This window comes from Cherax quadricarinatus, chromosome 67 (assembly GCF_038502225.1).
Source record: "Cherax quadricarinatus isolate ZL_2023a chromosome 67, ASM3850222v1, whole genome shotgun sequence".
NCBI classification, from domain to species: domain Eukaryota; kingdom Metazoa; phylum Arthropoda; class Malacostraca; order Decapoda; family Parastacidae; genus Cherax; species Cherax quadricarinatus.
The window spans coordinates 9129441-9146939 of NC_091358.1; positions in this window are offsets into that span (position 1 = coordinate 9129441).

The window sequence follows — 17499 nt, forward strand, 5'->3', positions numbered from 1 at the left end:
GGTTATGGTATTACATTGTGAAGACTTTTCGTGCACCAGGGACTGTCAGTTTTCAAAGTGTTTCTGGTGGACCAAACATCTTCACAAAATGTCATTAACGAGATTATTAATCTTACTAACAGCGACTGGTCTTCTATCTTCAGTGCTCGGAATCATGCGATAGATGACAGTCTACTTTTAAGTCTAAAATACTGATTAACTATTTAATACTTAATGATAAGTCTTGGGCGACGAATGGTCTGTCTGGGGCCTGTCTACTCCAGATGGTATATGTCTCACTAACTGGATATTAATCAGTAAACTTTGATAGATGTATATGTCTGGGTATTTGGATATCATTGGTAAAGAGTGGTAAATGTGACTCAGTCAACCATGACCTTTTATTTACACGTGGGAAGGTACATGTTTATTGTACAAGTGTATACAAGCGAGGATGTGAAAGTGAGGAAGATGCATACTCCTACATCTAGTTCTCTTTTTTTTATGGAGCTCATTCCTTTGCTCTCGTTCTCTCTCTCCCTTCCACCGTACTCTCTCCACCTTCCCAACTTCCCCTGTCTTCCCCCTTCCTCCGCTTTACTCGTTCTTTTTTCTTCATTCTTCCTCCTACCTTCTTCTTGACTATCCTCTCTTAATACTCTTTTCAGCCGTTTCCTCCTCATTATCTTACGTTTTCTCCTCTAGCCTTCTTCATGTTGCCTCATCTTTCTCCTCCATCATTTTCCCTCTTCCTGCTTGCTGCTCCTCACCAACACCACTTTGCTGGTATTATCCTGCTCTTGCACGATGGTATTGCATTAGCAGCTTCGCCACATTCCCGCTCAGCGTGATGACCTCCAGAATATCAAACACTCAGCATGTATCGTAACCTGCGTGTCTGCGACTGTGTACTCTACCGAGTTGTACTAGCAGAGCTGTATCTGCAGGGGTCGAGTTTCAGCTCCTGGCCCCGTTGGCATTATTGGGCCCTATCGTATGTAATGTGTGTGTACTAACTTGTGTGGTTGCTGAGATCGAGCCCTGCGTCCTGGCTTCCTCTCTCAACTTACCATTTGCCAGATTCACTCCCTCGTGGGCCCTATCGTACCTCCTCATAAAATTATGTATGAAGCCTATTTCCACCACTTCTTCGTCGAGGTCATAATACGTCCAGAAACCGAAGACAGACTTCCTAAGATCCTTGTGGTTCATCTGTGTCTATCTTCAGTTGTGCTTCCGAGTACCTATTCACCATATCTCTTAACAGCCAATTCCTGTGTACTCTTTAAATTTCCCTAAATATTCTGTATGTTATGTGTTCCCTGGTTCTTCTGTCCGCCAATGTCTTTCGCTTCATTTGTCTTAGCCTTTCCATTAACTCACGTCCGTTAGCTCTGGAACTCTTTTAGTTGCATACCTCTTGCACTTTCTTTAGGTGAATGTTCCAGGCCCCACCTGTATAAAGAGCTTCGAATGACTACGTTGAGATTCCTGAAGGTCACTTTTAGATTTACCATGAAGCATTGACTGAAGAAGTTATTCAATTGATGTATGACTCTGGCGATATGTTAGGCACTGTGCTCAGCTTTTGTGACCAGAGTCTATACTCCGTGTCGGTCTTCTGGCTTCTTCCTAAATCTTCATGACCTTACATTTTCTGGGGTTGAATTCAAGCAACCACTTACCCTATCGTTCTTTCGGTTTATCCAGATTCATCTGCAGCTTTTCCCTGCCCTTGTCTATCAGGAAACATTGATACATTTACATAAACCAGAAAGAGGATTGGTCCTAATACCGATCCTTGCATTGCATGCATGTCATTGAAACTTGTCTGCATTTCAGTACTTACTACACTGACGGTCTTGCAAATCCGTGCCAACTGTTTCGTTACCATTGACTTGTAGATCTTAGCTAGTGTATTGGATAATCCAACTGGTTCCTCCTGCAGAATTCATGCTGACACCGTGTCAGGTCCTATTGCCTTTGATGTATCCAGCTCCATCAAACTTGTTTTTGCCGCTTGCCCTGTTGTGTGTATGTAGTTGTGTGTGTGTGTGTGTGTGTGTGTACTCAATTGTGGTTGCAGGGGTGGACTCATAGTTTCTGGCTCCCTCTCTTCACTGGTCGTTCCATGAGCTTTATCATACCTCTTCTTAAAACTGTTTATGTGTGTGTGTATTACTGTCACTCAACACTATTACAGACTCCTAGCACAACAGCTGGGCTGAGATACAGTATGTAATAATCTTCAGTGTCTTGAAATTATGAGGTGTCTGTCTCAGGTGTACCAATGTCACTGGCACAAGATTACCTTGTTCTCCAGGTAGCACTTCTCATGCACAGCAGTTACCATGCACAGCAGTTATCATACTCAGCATTTATCATATACAAGTATTATACATAGCATTTACCATATACAACAGTTACCACACATAGCATTTACCATATACAACAGTTACCACACACAGCATTTACCATATACAACAGTTACCACACATAGCATTTACCATATACAACAGTTACCACACACAGCATTTACCTTATACCACAGTTACCACACACAGCATTTACCATATACAACAGTTACCACACATAGCATTTACCATATACAACAGTTACCACACATAGCATTTACCATATACAACAGTTACCACACATAGCATTTACCATATACAACAGTTACCACACACAGCATTTACCATATACAACAGTTACCACACACAGCATTTACCATATACAACAGTTACCACACACAGCATTTACCATATACAACAGTTACCACACACAGCATTTACCATATACAACAGTTACCACACACAGCATTTACCTTATACCACAGTTACCACACATAGCATTTACCATATACAACAGTTACCACACAGCATTTACCATATACAACAGTTACCACACACAGCATTTACCTTATACCACAGTTACCACACACAGCATTTACCTTATACCACAGTTACCACACAAAGCATTTACCTTATACCACAGTTACCACACAGCATTTACCATATACAACAGTTACCACACAGCATTTACCATATACAACAGTTACCACACATAGCATTTACCATATACAACAGTTACCACACATAGCATTTACCATATACAACAGTTACCACACAGCATTTACCATATACAACAGTTACCACACAGCATTTACCATATACAACAGTTACCACACATAGCGTTTACAATATACAACAGTTACCACACAGCATTTACCATATACAACAGTTACCACACACAGCATTTACCATATACAACAGTTACCACACACAGCATTTACCTTATACCACAGTTACCACACAAAGCATTTACCATATACAGCAATTATCATATACAGAAATTATCATATACACCAGTTATCATTTTTTTTTTTTTTTTTTTTTTCAACAAGTCGGCCGTCTCCCACCGAGGCAGGGTGACCCAAAAAAGAAAGAAAATCCCCAAAAAGAAAATACTTTCATCATCATTCAACACTTTCACCACACTCGCACATTATCACTGTTTTTGCAGAGGTGCTCAGAATACAACAGTCTAGAAGCATACACATATAAAGATACACAACATATCCCTCCAAACTGCCAATATCCCAAACCCCTCCTTTAAAGTGCAGGCATTGTACTTCCCATTTCCAGGACTCAAGTCCGACTATATGAAAATAACCGGTTTCCCTGAATCCCTTCACTAAATATTACCCTGCTCACACTCCAACAGATCGTCAGGTCCCAAGTACCATTCGTCTCCATTCACTCCTATCTAACACGCTCACGCACGCTTGCTGGAAGTCCAAGCCCCTTACCCACAAAACCTCCTTTACCCCCTCTCTCCAACCCTTTCGAGGACGACCCCTACCCCGCCTTCCTTCCCCTATAGATTTATATGCTTTCCATGTCATTCTACTTTGATCCATTCTCTCTAAATGACCAAACCACCTCAACAACCCCTCTTCTGCCCTCTGACTAATACTTTTATTAACTCCACACCTTCTCCTAATTTCCACACTCCGAATTTTCTGCATAATATTTACACCACACATTGCCCTTAAACAGGACATCTCCACTGCCTCCAACCGTCTCCTCGCTGCTGCATTTACCACCCAAGCTTCACACCCATATAAGAGTGTTGGTACTACTATACTTTCATACATTCCCTTCTTTGCCTCCATAGATAACGTTTTTTGACTCCACATATACCTCAACGCACCACTCACCTTTTTTCCCTCATCAATTCTATGATTAACCTCATCCTTCATAAATCCATCCGCCGACACGTCAACTCCCAAGTATCTGAAAACATTCACTTCTTCCATACTCCTCCTCCCCAATTTGATATCCAATTTTTCTTTATCTAAATCATTTGACACCCTCATCACCTTACTCTTTTCTATGTTCACTTTCAACTTTCTACCTTTACACACATTCCCAAACTCATCCACTAACCTTTGCAATTTTTCTTTAGAATCTCCCATAAGCACAGTATCATCAGCAAAAAGTAACTGTGTCAATTCCCATTTTGAATTTGATTCCCCATAATTTAATCCCACCCCTCTCCCAAACACCCTAGCATTTACTTCCTTAACAACCCCATCTATAAATATATTAAACAACCATGGTGACATTACACATCCCTGTCTAAGACCTACTTTTACCGGGAAATAGTCTCCCTCTCTTCTACACACCCTAACCTGAGCCTCACTATCTTCATAAAAACTCTTTACAGCATTTAATAACTTACCACCTATTCCATATACTTGCAACATCTGCCACATTGCTCCTCTATCCACTCTATCATATGCCTTTTCTAAATCCATAAATGCAATAAAAACTTCCCTACCTTTATCTAAATACTGTTCACATATATGCTTCAATGTAAACACTTGATCTACACATCCCCTACCCACTCTGAAACCTCCTTGCTCATCCGCAATCCTACATTCTGTCTTACCTCTAATTCTTTCAATTATAACCCTACCGTACACTTTTCCTGGTATACTCAGTAAGCTTATTCCTCTATAATTTTTACAGTCTCTTTTGTCCCCTTTCCCTTTATATAAAGGGACTATACATGCTCTCCGCCAATCCCTAGGTACCTTCCCCTCTTTCATACATTTATTGAACAAAAGTACCAACCACTCCAACACTATATCCCCCCCTGCTTTTAACATTTCTGTCATGATCCCATCAGTACCAGCTGCTTTACCCCCTTTCATTTTACGTAATGCCTCACGTACCTCCCCCACACTTACATTCTGCTCTTCTTCACTCCTAAAAGATGGTATACCTCCCTGACCAGTGCATGAAATTACTGCCTCTGTTTCTTCCTTAACATTTAAAAGTTCCTCAAAATATTCTCGCCATCTACCTAATACCTCCATCTCCCCATCTACTAACTCCCCTACTCTGTTTTTAACTGACAAATCCATATTTTCCCTTGGCTTTCTTAACTTGTTTAACTCACTCCAAAATTTTTTCTTATTTTCATTAAAATTTCTTGACAGTGCCTCTCCCACTCTATCATCTGCTCTCCTTTTGCACTCTCTCACCACTCTCTTTACCTTTCTTTTACTCTCCATATATTCTGCTCTTCTTATAACACTTCTGCTTTGTAAAAACCTCTCATAAGCTACCTTTTTCTCTTTTATCACACCCTTTACTTCATCATTCCACCAATCACTCCTCTTTCCTCCTGCACCCACCCTCCTATAACCACAAACTTCTGCCCCACATTCTAATACTGCATTTTTAAAACTATTCCAACCCTCTTCAACCCCCCCATTACTCATCTTTGCACTATCCCACCTTTCTGCCAATAGTCGCTTATATCTCGCCCGAACTTCCTCCTCCCTTAGTTTATACACTTTCACCTCCCTCTTACTTGTTGTTGCCACCTTCCTCTTTTCCCATCTACCTCTTACTCTAACTGTAGCTACAACTAAATAATGATCCGATATATCAGTTGCCCCTCTATAAACATGTACATCCTGGAGCCTACCCATCAACCTTTTATCCACCAATACATAATCTAATAAACTACTTTCATTACGTGCTACATCATACCTTGTATATTTATTTATCCTCTTTTTCATAAAATATGTATTACTTATTACCAAATTTCTTTCTACACATAGCTCAATTAAAGGCTCCCCATTTACATTTACCCCTGGCACCCCAAATTTACCTACTACTCCCTCCATAACATTTTTACCCACTTTAGCATTGAAATCCCCAACCACCATTACTCTCACACTTGATTCAAAACTCCCCACGCATTCACTCAACATTTCCCAAAATCTCTCTCTCTCCTCTACACTTCTCTCTTCTCCAGGTGCATACACGCTTATTATAACCCACTTTTCACATCCAATCTTTATTTTACTCCACATAATCCTTGAATTAATACATTTATAGTCCCTCTTTTCCTGCCATAGCTTATCCTTCAACATTATTGCTACTCCTTCTTTAGCTCTAACTCTATTTGAAACCCCTGACCTAATCCCATTTATTCCTCTCCATTGAAACTCTCCCACCCCCTTCAGCTTTGTTTCACTTAAAGCCAGGACATCCAGCTTCTTTTCATTCATAACATCCACAATCATCTCTTTCTTATCATCTGCACAACATCCACGCACATTCAGACTTCCCACTTTGACAATTTTCTTCTTCTTATTCTTTTTAGTAATCTTTACAGGAAAAGGGGTTACTAGCCCATTGTTCCCGGCATTTTAGTTGACTTTTACAACACGCATGGCTTACGGAGGAAAGATTCTTATTCCACTTCCCCATGGATATAAAAGGAAAATTAATAAGACCAAGAACTATTAAGATAAAATCAAAGAAAACTCAGATGAGTGTGTATGAATAAATGTGTATATGTATGTGTAGTGTGACCTAAGTGTAAGTAGAAGTAGCAAGACATGCCTGTAATCTTGCATATTTATGAGACAGACAAAAGACATCAGCAATCCTACCATCATGTAAAACAATTACAGGCTTTCGTTTTACACTCACTTGGCAGGACGGTAGTACCTCCCTGGGTGGTTGCTGTCTACCAACCTACTACCTACCAGTTATCATACATACCATTTATCATACACATCAGTGATAGACTGCACTCATACAGAGCAATTATCATACACAGGCTCTTCGTGAGGCATAGAGTACACCGAGAAATAAAAATGCCCAGAATATGCAGTATGGCATTGCAGCGTGGGTAGGATGACAACTCTAAATGCTGCTGCGAAATGCTCTCTGGGGAGAAATTCTGGTCTAGTGACGGAGTGGGTGTAGCAGGCTTGCCTTATGGCCAGGTATAGTGGGGAAAGTGGGGGAAGGAGGGGGAAGGTGTGTATTGTGTTGTGGGAGGGAGGGGGGAGTTAGGGGGTGAGACAGAAGAGGGAGGGGGGGGCTCCGTCTTGAATATTACTGTGATCTAGTGTGCATGTGCAGAATTACTGGCTCCAGGTCTCAGCCAATCAGCGCACAGGCAGCCGGAGGCTCCAGCCAATCAGCGTCCAGCTTTGCTTCTCAGGTGTGGAGATGAGCTTCGCTTTTTGCGTTGCCAAGTATGGTTTTATACAGGTCGAAGAATTTTTTTTTACGTCGTAACTAATATTAATTACGGGGGTAATATTTTGACTAACACAAGGGAGGTGCGGGGAAGTTGCAAGTGTAGTGCAGGATCAATATGTGATGCAATGTTCACGGCTCAGTACCAGTGCCTCCTCTTCTACACGTCTGAGGGAATGCCATAATGCACATTCCGCGAATTCCTTTACTTCAGTGTGAAAGAAGAGCAGTGCAACATTGCAACACACTCGGCTTCAGTTTCACTCAACCTTCTCAGCTGGATGAATGAAAGAGGAATCATTCACTGCTATAATACTCATGTAAGAATGAAGAAACAAAAATATTTTTTTATGTTGCATGTGGATGATGAATGTTGAATATGTGGGAGCTAACCCGAGGTACAAGTAACTAATACTACTGTATTAGTTACTAGTTGTCAGAGGGACTTGTCGATAGATACTTGGCCTGTTTCGTGTGTGTGTGTGTGTGTGTGTGTGTGTGTGTGTGTGTGTGTGTGTGTGTGTGTGTGTGTGTGTGTGTGTGTGTGTGTGTATTCACCTATTTGTGGTTGCAGGGGTCGAGTCATAGCTCCTGACCCCCTCCTTTTCACTGTCTGTGTCTGTCCTCGTCCGCGTTTCGTCGCTGCCCTACCCGAGAAAGGTATTCCCTTATCTCATAAGCCCAGCATCCCCTCATCTCAGTTCATGCAAAATATACTTAAAAAAATATACTCTCTGGAGCGAAAATGTATGTGTGTGTGTTTGTACTCGCCTAGTTTTGGTTGCAGGTGTTGAGTCACAGCTCCTGGCCCTGCCTCTTCGCTGGTCGCTAATAGGTCCACTCCCTGCTCTATGAGCTTTGTCGAGCCTCTTCTTAAAGCTATGTATGAATACTGCCTTCACTACATCTCTCCAAATTGTTAAACTTCCTGACAACTCTGACTGAAGAAATACTTAATTACATTCCTGTGACTCATCTGAGTTTTCAACTTCCAGCTGTGACCCCTTGTTGCTGTGTCCCATCTCTAACATTCTGTCCCTATCCACCTTGTCAATTCCTCAGTATTTTGTATGTCGTTATCATGTCCACCTATCCCTCCTGTCCACCACTGTCATCAGGTTGATTTCCCCTAATCTCTCCTCGTAGGGCATACCCCTTAGCTCCTGGACTAGTTTTGTTACAAACGTTTGCACTTTCTCAAATTTCTTGACGTGGTTGACCAGGTGTTGGTCCCATACTGGTGCTGCATACTCCAATATGGGCCTGACGTACACGGAGTACAGTGGCCTAAATGATTCCTTAGATGTCGAAACGCTAGTCTTAGGACTGCCAGGTATCAATATGCTGCATCCATTATTTGGTTGATGTGTGACTCAGGAGATGTGCTTGGTATGATACTCACCTCAAGATCCTTTTCCTTAAGCGAGTTTTGTAGTCTTTGACCGCTTAGGCTGTACTCCCTCTGCGGTCTTCTTTGTCCTTCCCGGAACTTCATGACTTTGAACCTGCTGGAGTTAAACTCCAGGATACATTTGTCGGACCAGGATTGAAGCCTGTCCAGATTTCCTCGTAGGCTTACCTGATCCTCGTTCACTTGTGTTCTCATTAGGTTCACATCGTCTACGAACAGGGACACCTTTGAATCTATCCCTTCTGTCATGTCATTCACATGTACTAGAAACATCAGCCGACCTGGGACCGACCCTTTTGGAACCCCACTCGATACATTCACCCACTCTGACATCTTGTCACGTACCAACACCCTGTGTTTCCTTCCTGTCAGGTATTCCCTGATCCCCTGCAGTACTTCCATTACTATTCCTGCCTACAACCTGTAGCTTTTCAACCAGTCTCCTGTGTGGTACCGTATCGAAGGGGCCACATGGGCACAATAAGAGAACATTGTGTCAGTGTACGTGGACCAAGACACTTCAGCCTGCTACCAGTAGATATCGGAAAGGTTGCCGAAACAAATGTTTTTCAAAAGGAAATGGATCGCTGTCTCTTCCAAGTGCCAAATCAACCAGGCTGTAATGGATTCGAGTCTGCGGTTCGTTAATTAATAGTAACTACCTGGTTAAATAGGCTCTCAACAGAAGAGCCTGGTTCGAGGCCGGGCTGCGAGGGTATAACTCTGGAAACCAGCCACAGGTTTGCCCATCCCATCCTGGTGTCTACTCTGGCCTAACTTCTTCCCTGGTGCCTGGCCTGACCTGGTCTCCCTCCCTGGTGCCTGACCTACCCTCCCTTCCTCCCTAGTGCCTGACCTACCTTCCCTTCCTCCCTGGTGCCTGACCTAGCCTCCCTTCCTCCTTGGTGCTTGACCTATCCTCCCTTCCTCCCTAGTGCCTGACCTACCCTCACTTCCTCCCTAGTGCCTGACCTACCCTCCCTCCCTCCCTGGTGCCTGACCTACCCTCCCTCCCTCCCTGGTGCCTGACCTACCCTCCCTTCCTCCCTAGTACCTGACCTACCTTCCCTTCCTCCCTAGTGCCTGACCTACCCGCCCTCCCTCCCTGGTGCCTGACCTAGCCTCCCTTCCTCCTTGGTGCTTGACCTACCCTCCCTCCCTAGTGCCTGACCTACCCTCCCTTCCTCCCTGGTGCCTGACCTACCCTCCCTCCCTGGTGCCTAACCTACCCTCCCTTCCTCCCTAGTGCCTGACCTACCCTCCCTTCCTCCCTAGTGCCTGACCTACCCTCCCTCCCTCCCTGGTGCCTGGCCTACCCTCCCTTCCTCCCTGGTGCCTGGCCTAGCCTCCCTCCCCCCCGACCTGGGGCCTGCCCCCCCTCCCTGGTACCTGGCCGCCCTCCCTCCCGACCGGGTGCCTGCCCTCCCTCTCTCCCTCCCTGGTACCTGGCCTCCCTCCCTCCCTCCCTCCCTGGTACCTGGCCTCCTTTCCTCCCTCTCGACTTGGTGCCTGGCCTCCCTCTCGACTTGGTGCCTGGCCTCCCTCTCGACTTGGTGCCTGGCCTCCCTCCCTCCCTGGTACCTGGCCTCCCTTCCTCCCTCCCCACCTGGTGCCTGGCCTCTCTCCCGACCTGGTGCCTGGGTTCCCTCCCTCCCGATCTGGTGCCTGGTCTCCCTCCCTCCCGACCTGGTGCCTGGCCTCCCTCCCTCCCTCAAGGCCTCCCTCCCGACATGGTGCCTGGCCTCCTTCCCTCCCTCCAGACTTGCTGCCTGGCTTCCCTCCCTCCCTCGTGGCCTCCCTCCCGACCTGGTGCCGGGCCTCCTTCCCTCCCGACCTTGTGCCTGACCTCTCTCTCTCCTTCCCGACCTGGTGCGTAGCCAAGACCTGGTGCCTGGCCTCGTTCCTTCCCTCTCTGCTGCCTGGCTTCCCTCCCTCTCTCCCTCCCTCCCGACCTGGCGCGTGGCCTCCTTCCCGACTTGGTACCTAGCCTCCCTCCCGACCTGGTGCCTGGCCTCTTTCCGACCTGGTGCCTGGCTTCTTTCCGACCTGGTGCCTGGCCTCCTTCCCTCCCAACCTGGTGCCTGGCCTCCTTCCCTCCCGACCTGGTGCCTGGCTTCTTTCCGACCTGGTGCCTGGCCTCCTTCCCTCCCAACCTGGGGCTGGCCTTCTTCCCTCCCTCCCTCCCGACCTGGTGCGTGGCCTCCCTCACGACCTGATGCCTGGCTTCCCTCCCTCCCTCCATGGTGCCTGGCCTCCCTCCCTTCCAGGGTGCTGGGTCCTGGCCTCAGCGTCGTGAGCTAGGTGCCACGCTTGAGTGCCATCTCCCTGGCATCTTCAGTCGCTCGCCTCACCCGCTGAGACTAATTAGCCTTAGCTTTTTACACCTTACTAGGTTTCTCTGGACTCTTACCTGGATTGTAGCTTACCAGACCTCCACACACACACACACACACACACACACACACACACACACACACACACACACACACACAAACACACACACTCGTGCTCTTGGACGCTATAACTATTGCTGAAAATGTATATATACCGTATATATTACGTAGAATCTACAGTGGTGTGTGGGAGGGTCGAGGGTGGTGTTCAGATAGGGAAGTTGTGGTGGGGGGTATTATGTGAGGGTTGTGATGTGGTGGCAGTGTACGTGAAGAAAGATGGAGGGGGAAATGTGGACCGGAGGGAAGGTGGAGGGGGAAATGTGGACCGGAGGGGAGGAGGAGGGAAATGTGGACCGGAGGGGAGGTGGAGGGGGAAATTTGTACCGGAGGGGAGGTGGAGGGGGAAATGTGAACCGGAGGGGAGGTGGAGGGGGAAATGTGAACCGGAGGGGAGGTGGAGGGGGGAAATGTGGAGCGGAGGGGAGGTGGAGGGGGAAATGTGGAGCGGAGGGGAGGTGGAGGGGGGAAATGTGGAGCGGAGGGGAGGTGGAGGGGGAAATGTGGAGCGGAGGGGAGGTGGAGGGGGAAATGTGGACCGGAGGGGAGGTGGAGGGGGAAATGTGGAGCGGAGGGAAGGTGGAGGGGGAAATGTGGAGCGGAGGGGAGGTGGAGGGGGAAATGTGGACCGGAGGGAAGGTGGAGGGGGAAATGTGGAGCGGAGGGGAGGGGAGGGGGAAATGTGGCGCGGCGGGATGGCGGAGGGGGAAATGTGGAGCGGAGGGGAGGTGGAGGGGGAAATGTGGACCGGAGGGAAGGTGGAGGGGAAAATGTGGAGCGGAGGGGAGGGGGAGGGGGAAATGTGGAGCGGAGAGGAGGCGGAGGGGGAAATGTGGAGCGGAGGGGAGGTGGAGGGGGAAATGTGGAGCGGAGGGGAGGTGGAGGGGGAAATGTGGAGCGGAGGGGAGGTGGAGGGGGAAATGTGGAGCGGAGGGGAGGTGGAGGGGGAAATGTGGTGCGGAGGGGAGGTGGAGGGGGAAATGTGGAGCGGAGGGGAGGTGGAGGGGGAAATGTGGAGCGGAGGGGAGGTGGAGGGGGAAATGTGGAGCGGAGGGGAGGTGGTGGGGGAATTGTGGAGCGGAGGGGAGGTGGAGGGGGAAATGTGGAGCGGAGGGGAGGTGGAGGGGGAAATGTGGAGCGGAGGGGAGGTGGAGGGGGAAATGTGGAGCGGAGGGGAGGTGGAGGGGTAAATGTGGAGCGGAGGGGAGGTGGAGGGGGAAATGTGGAGCGGAGGGGAGGTGGAGGGGGAAATGTGGGGCGGAGGGGAGGTGGAGGGGGAAATGTGGAGCGGAGGGGAGGTGGAGGGGGAAATGTGGAGCGGAGGGGAGGCGGAGGGGGAAATGTGGAGCGGAGCGGAGGCGGAGGGGGAAATGTGGAGCGGAGGGGAGGTGGAGGGGGAAATGTGGAGCGGAGGGGAGGTGGAGGGGGAAATGTGGAGCGGAGGGGAGGTGGAGGGGGAAATGTGGAGCGGAGGGGAGGTGGAGGGGGAAATGTGGAGCGGAGGGGAGGTGGAGGGGGAAATGTGGAGCGGAGGGGAGGTGGAGGGGGAAATGTGGAGCGGAGGGGAGGGGTTCGTCGTCTCACCTGCATTCCTTGTCTATTTATCAATTTTTTTGTACCCTTGCGTCACGTCCCACACATTCCCTCCCTCCCTCTCCCTCTCTCTCTCACACACACGGGGGGTTGTATATCTCCCTACCTCCTTCCTTCTTCCCTCTTCTGCTCTTTACTCTCCCTTCTGGTTATCTTCCCCCAGTTCTTCTCTAGAGTTGACTTACACAGCAGCACCTTTTGCTTACATTCCACTATGATGCCACTGTCACAGCTGTACTCTGAACTATGTTGAGAACACTTAGTTCAGTTCCGTTTGGATGTATGAATTTTAGAACAGATGGAGGGGAACCAGGATGGAGGGGACGGGTTGGGGTAGAAGAGGTGGGGGAGGATGGAGTTGTTTCCCCGGTAACCATTGTTTAGGTTTGTAGTCGTCTACTTGTATCTGGTGAACACAAGTTCATTGATATAGTCTTAAAAAAGTTGATACTGTGAATTTTAATTGCTGTGGTTGTGAGAGTTACTGAGTGGGAGCAACCACCCGTAGCTGTTGACGAGTGACCTTCATCAAGAGTGACCTTGTTCTTGAAGAGTGGCCTCGTTCATAGTGACATCCTTCATGAAGAGTGACCTAGTTCATAGTGACATCCTTCATGAAGAGTGACCTTGTTCTTGAAGAGTGGCCTCGTTCATGAAGAGTGGCCTCGTTCATGAAGAGTGGCCTCGTTCATGAAGAGTGGCCTCGTTCATGAAGAGTGGCCTCGTTCATGAAGAGTGGCCTCGTTCATGAAGAGTGGCCTCGTTCATGAAGAGTGGCCTCGTTCATGAAGAGTGGCCTCGTTCATGAAGAGTGGCCTCGTTCATGAAGAGTGGCCTCGTTCTTGAGTGGCCTCGTTCTTGAAGAGTGGCCTCGTTCTTGAAGAGTGGCCTCGTTCATGAAGAGTGGCCTCGTTCATGAAGAGTGGCCTCGTTCTTGAGTGGCCTCGTTCATGAAGAGTGGCCTCGTTCATGAAGAGTGGCCTCGTTCATGAAGAGTGGCCTCGTTCTTGAGTGGCCTCGTTCTTGAAGAGTGGCCTCGTTCTTGAAGAGTGGCCTCGTTCATGAAGAGTGGCCTCGTTCTTGAAGAGTGGCCTCGTTCTTGAAGAGTGGCCTCGTTCATGAAGAGTGGCCTCGTTCATGAAGAGTGGCCTCGTTCATGAAGAGTGGCCTCGTTCTTGAAGAGTGGCCTCGTTCATGAAGAGTGGCCTTGTTCATGAAGAGTGGCCTCGTTCTTGAAGAGTGACCTCGTTCATGAAGAGTGGCCTCTTTCTTGAAGAGTGGCCTCGTTCTTGAAGAGTGGCCTCGTTCTTGAAGAGTGGCCTCGTTCATGAAGAGTGGCCTCGTTCATGAAGAGTGGCCTCGTTCTTGAGTGGCCTCGTTCTTGAAGAGTGGCCTCGTTCATGAAGAGTGGCCTCGTTCATGAAGTGGCCTCGTTCATGAAGAGTGGCCTCGTTCTTGAAGAGTGGCCTCGTTCATGAAGAGTGGCCTCGTTCATGAAGAGTGGCCTCGTTCATGAAGAGTGGCCTCGTTCATGAAGAGTGGCCTCGTTCATGAAGAGTGGCCTCGTTCTTGAAGAGTGGCCTCGTTCATGAAGAGTGGCCTCGTTCTTGAAGAGTGGCCTCGTTCTTGAAGAGTGGCCTCGTTCATGAAGAGTGGCCTCGTTCATGAAGAGTGGCCTCGTTCATGAAGAGTGGCCTCGTTCTTGAAGAGTGGCCTCGTTCATGAAGAGTGGCCTCGTTCATGAAGAGTGGCCTCGTTCTTGAAGAGTGGCCTCGTTCATGAAGAGTGGCCTCGTTCTTGAAGAGTGGCCTCGTTCTTGAAGAGTGGCCTCGTTCATGAAGAGTGGCCTCGTTCATGAAGAGTGGCCTCGTTCATGAAGAGTGGCCTCGTTCATGAAGAGTGGCCTCGTTCATGAAGAGTGGCCTCGTTCTTGAAGAGTGGCCTCGTTCTCGAAGAGTGGCCTCGTTCTCGAAGAGTGGCCTCGTTCATGAAGAGTGGCCTCGTTCATGAAGAGTGGCCTCGTTCATGAAGAGTGGCCTCGTTCATGAAGAGTGGCCTCGTTCTCGAAGAGTGGCCTCGTTCATGAAGAGTGGCCTCGTTCATGAAGAGTGGCCTCGTTCTTGAAGAGTGGCCTCGTTCGTGAAGAGTGGCCTCGTTCTCGAAGAGTGACCTCGTTCATGAGTGAAACTAGGGATTTTTATTGTAGTTTTATGTGACACATGATACACAGTCCTACTGCAGTGTTAGTTATCATTTTGTCCTAGGCACATGTCGATTAGACACTAGGCTTGTTGTATATGCGCGCGCTTGTGTGTGTGTGTGTGTGTGTGTGTGTGTGTGTGTGTGTATGTGTGTATGTGTATGTGTGTATGTGTGTGTGTGTGTGTGTCGAGGTAACTGTGTTGGTCTATACAAAATGAGAATGCAGGTAATATTACCACTAGGAATTGTTCTTTAATGTTCCTCGTCACCTCCCGTGCGTGTGTGTGTGTGTGTGTGTGTGTGTGTGTGTGTGTGTGTGTAATCAATATATGGTTGCAGGAGTTGAGTCTTAACTCCTGGCCCCTCCTTTGAACTTGCTTGCCACGTGGGTCGAGGCACATTTTCCAACTTCAGCAGCAGCATCAATGGTGGTGGTACAAACATGATATATAATGCCCACCAATCTGTAAGACACATTTGTTCCACGATAGGTAACTTTTTCCTAAAGGGACCAAATATTGTACCTGAGTATTGTTTTCACAATAGTGGTGGAACAGTAACATATCCACGTAGTACGCTGTTACTGATATACTAAATGACAGGTGCAGGAGATACCTTAAACTTCACGTGTTTGGTTACCAGGGGTATCCACCCTGAGGGCTCTGGTGGCCTGGTGGTTAACGCTCTCGCTTCACACGGCGAGGGCCTGGGTTCGATTCCCAGCCAGAGTAGAAACATTGGGCGTGTTTCTTTCCACCTGTTGTCTATGTTCCCCATCAGTAAAATGGGTACCTGGATGTTAGTCGACTGGTGTGGGTCGCATCCTGGGACACTGACCTGCCGAGATGCTCAGCATAACAAGTGGCTTTCTATGTAGTAGTATGTCATTGTTGTCAGCTAGGACTGTATACCATGTACATGTACTTGTAGTAAATAAAGATCATTATTATTATTATTAATATTATTAAAGCATTATTTACTCCATCTTGCCTGTTTACATACAGTTCTGATTTCATTTACACTCTTGCTGAAGGCATCCACCTTTCTCGTAGTTCTGTCACAATCCTTGCTAATGTCTGCCCAAGACGGTTGTTATGCACCTCTCAACTCAGCCACAACCTCCAGGTTGGCATGAAATAATAACTAAGATACAAACAGTTTGAGAAGTAAAACAAGGCTGGGAGTGTCCGTAGACTTATTTAGAATGCAACTATTTACTTGAGTGAAATCTGGGTGGCTGTTCCCGTAGACATCACTTGTGTGTGACCATCGTGATGGTTATGACAGGGAAACATAGTTAACGTTTTCTTCCCACTGTGTAACAGTGATACGTATATAAAAGGGTAGCAACACACTGCTGATGTGTCTAATTTTAAGAAAATAATACTATTTATACTTTCATGGGAAGTAATGAGTGCAAAGTGCGCAGAGTGTGGCGCACTCTGAGGCGAGTGAATGTTTACTGAAGACTTGCTGTAGCACACTGAGATCATCTTGACTTACCACTGTGATGCTGTCATTGAGAAACTGAGTTCTGCTGTTGCAATTCTGTCATCATCGTCATAGTCACCTCATTACTAGTTTAACGCTAAATAATGGAAGACAATACCGCCACCACCAGCAACAACGAGTGAAGGTGTTAAACTACTCCTGCTACAACTGCTACTACTGTATTCTCTACCAGCGGGGTCACCTTTCCTCTACCAGCTGGTCAAATTTTCCCATCCCTCCTGGATTGCTGTTTCTGTCACCAGCCTGGGACCCCCATCATCTCCTCTCATTACATTGTGCGCTGCGAACTTACTGCCACTGTTGTGGAGGGTCATATTTGAGTTATGTAGGGAGGTCGTTTTGGGTGGTTAGGTGGTGGCTGTTGGGTGGTAAGTGGTAGCTGTTGGGTGGTAAGTGGTAGCTGTTGGGTGGTAAGTGGTGGCTGTTGGGTGGTAAGTGGTAGCTGTTGGGTGGTAAGTGGTGGCTGTTGGGTGGTAAGTGGTAGCTGTTGGGTGGTAAGTGGTAGCTGTTGGGTGGTAAGTGGTAGCTGTTGGGTGGTAAGTGGTAGCTGTTGGGTGGTAAGTGGTAGCTGTTGGGTGGTAAGTGGTAGCTGTTGGGTGGTAAGTGGTGGCTGTTGGGTGGTAAGTGGTAGCTGTTGGGTGGTAAGTGGTGGCTGTTGGGTGGTAAGTGGTAGCTGTTGGGTGGTAAGTGGTAGCTGTTGGGTGGTAAGTGGTGGCTGTTGGGTGGTAAGTGGTAGCTGTTGGGTGGTAAGTGGTAGCTGTTGGGTGGTAAG